Raw genomic sequence first — 3,220 nt, forward strand, 5'->3', positions numbered from 1 at the left:
TTTCAAGACATCCAGCACTTCCTCCTCTGTAATATGGACCTTTTTCAAGGTATCACCATCTATTTCCCTGCATTCTATATCTTCCATATCCTTTTCCACAGTAAATACTGATGCAAAATACTCGTTTAGTACGTCCCTCATTTTCTGCGGCTCCACACAAAGGATGCCTAGCTGATCTTTGAGGGGCCCTATTCTTTCCCTAGTTACCCTTTTGTCCTTAATGTATTTGTAAAAAACCCTTTGGATTCTCATTAATTCTATTTGCCAAAGCTATCTCATGTCCCCTTTTTGCCCTCCTGATTTCCCTCCTACTTCCTTTATACTCTTCTAAGGATTCACTCGATCTCTTCTGTCTATGCCTGACATATGCTTCCTTCTTTTTCTTAACCAAACCCTCAATTTCTTTAGTCATCCAGCATTCCCTATACCTACCAGCCTTTCCTTTCACCCTAACAGGAATATACTTTCTCTGGATTCTGTATCTCATTTCTGAAGGCTTCCCATTTCCCCACTGTCAGATCGTCTCATTGATTCGATGTTGGCAAAACAATGAATTCAATCTCGATTGGGTTGTAGTATCCTGGGGCATAACTTAAACTGATCAGTTAAATTTGAATTATTGTCAAAACAGCAACAAACTCAGGTATCCATTTTACAGCCAAATGTTACATATTTTCAATTTTCCAGTACACTGTGGGACTGCCATCTAGTCATCACAAATGCTTGTAAGCTCTTAGTTCAGAACAGCATTCACTTTCTCTTAAAGGTACAGTACAAGCCTTCAACTTGATAACACTTGAGCCTTAAAATTTTATGCCCTCCTTTTCACCTTCCAATTTCCAAAATAATATTTCTCATTTTGACAGGTAGATCCTACATAGCTTAATTTTCATAACATAAGTTCTTAATCAGGTATGTAAAATCCTGAGCAATCAGATAAGGTGTCCCAATCTTTGGTACATTTCATTTCTTAGACATCATTAAATTGAAAATAACATGTCAGGAATGATAATATTCAGAATTAACTTTGCTTGATAAAGGAAAGGAACTCATTAAACACGTTTTTTAAATTTCCCCAATGACTGAAGGTGGAAGGCACCTCTTCTGATATCTTATTTTTTTAAGAATTTGTCTTTTCATTTTATTGTTACCTGCTCAAATTCCACTGAGCTTCAATTAGTCAATCGGTCTGAAACTTCAACAGGCTTAGCTTAATTGGAAGCTGGTTCTAAATTAGTAACATTCAGAATTTCCTTAGATTTCCAACCTTGACTTAAAATGACAATTTTCTTAAAGTGTACATGGAAATGCTATTAAAGTTCAGAGCCAGCACTACAGTGCTGTTAAAATTTAAGACTGTCATGGCAGTGCTGCTCACTTCTAGACCCCCTAATCTGGCACATATGGTGCCTATTCTCCAACTTTACCAAAGTCCATGTCAGGAGAGGGATTAATGGACCTGTTGATGAGTTTCTGAGTTAAGTTATGATATAACTGTGACCTCACTAGTCATGTGCTCATAATATGCAAGTAGTTTGGTACCTATACAGAGCATGCTGGTTCCTAATTGTTTAATAGGAACCAAGAAGTCAGGCCAAAGTTTCGAGGAAGATCCAAAGAACCCGTATGATAGCAGCTGTGGACACAATAGTCTCAGGTAGATGGTATTTTTCTCAGTGGAATCTGAGAAACCACAAAGCAACATTGAACAACCTCAATACGTGGTTGAATTGAGAAAGAAATCCTCAGAAGATTTTTCTGAACATGGTGACATGATGGCTTACTGGAAATGATGGGAAGTTGTTGAAAACTTAATCAAAGTGAGGCAAAATGAGACATAAAAGCAAAATGGAAGCAATTCTACACAAGGTCAGCAATGCCTATCCTTTCTAAAGCTCTTTAATGCTGTTGAAGGACCAATTTAAGCAGTTAAATGGGAGATATGAAAGATGCAATTCCACAGGAACAGAGCAGCCTACTGAAGCAACTCCAACCCCGGGTCAGTACTTTCTAATACAAAGGGAGCCCCATTTCCAATAAGATCCTCATCAGGCAAGGTACAGAAAGAGATTTTCAGTCAGTACTACCAGCCTCCAATCCTTATTTCAATCTTGAGAACACATGCTTCGTCCAACCAGTGGTCCCAGCTGCCAGTGGTCTTGACACTTTCCAATGAAGATACATATAGTATGAATTCATGTAAAGGTGTGGCTTTAGGAGATGAGTTTATTTTAATTCTCAATTGCATATTCCCTGATTTATTGCAGACAGAATGAGAGCTAACCTTTGAACAGGTGATCCAACAATCAAAATAGACCAAATACAAAGGGTGTCACTGTGGGACAGTTCTATGCAATGAGGTAAAAACAATGACTGCAGATGCTGGAAACCAGATTCTGGATCAGTGGTGCTGGAAGAGCACAGCAATTCAGGCAGCATCCGAGGACCTGTCCTCAGATGCTGCCTGAATTGCTGTGCTCTTCCAGCACCACTGACCCAGTTCTATGCAATGCCAATTCTCAGTCTCAGCTTATCAATGGGCTACGCCATGACTGCCACTGATTTTATCACTTATGGAGATCTTCCTTCCACAGTTCCCTCCTTCCTTCATTTCATAGTCCCCTAACCCCACATAGTCCACTTCCATCTTCTTCTCAAAATCTACAGACAGGATTGCCCTGGTAGACCTGATATTGCAGTTTGCTTCTTCCAGAGAAACTTATTTCTTCCTGTCTTGACTGTATTTTTCTCCACTCATCCAATCTTTTCCTGATTACATTCAAATTTTTTCTGATCCTTTACGTCGGTTCCACAATTTCCAGTTTCCCAGCCTTGGTGACCCCAATGTCGCCATGCAATTCCTCTACATATCCAATCCCCATTAGGGTGGTCTGAAGGTCTTCTGCTTCTTCATTCACCATCACACTCCTGCGCGGGCGGAATTTATTTTCAAACAATTTATTACTTAATCTGTTTCACTTTCCCTATGTAAAACATATGGGTACCAATGCCTGTTTCTTTCTGGGCAATGTGAAGCATTCTTTGTTCCAGTCCTAATTTGGCCACTTCCCACAATTCTTTGAGTACATCGGTAACATCATTGATGCTGCTTCCTACTCTGGTCCAGAATTGAAAAAAATAATAGCTGTCAATTTCCATCTTCCCAGCTTCACCTGGTCCATCTTTGACTCTTCCATTCTCTTCTTTGATTTCTATGTTT

The sequence above is a fragment of the Chiloscyllium plagiosum genome, chromosome 6 (genome assembly GCF_004010195.1).
Source record: "Chiloscyllium plagiosum isolate BGI_BamShark_2017 chromosome 6, ASM401019v2, whole genome shotgun sequence".
Classification (NCBI taxonomy): Eukaryota; Metazoa; Chordata; class Chondrichthyes; order Orectolobiformes; family Hemiscylliidae; genus Chiloscyllium; species Chiloscyllium plagiosum.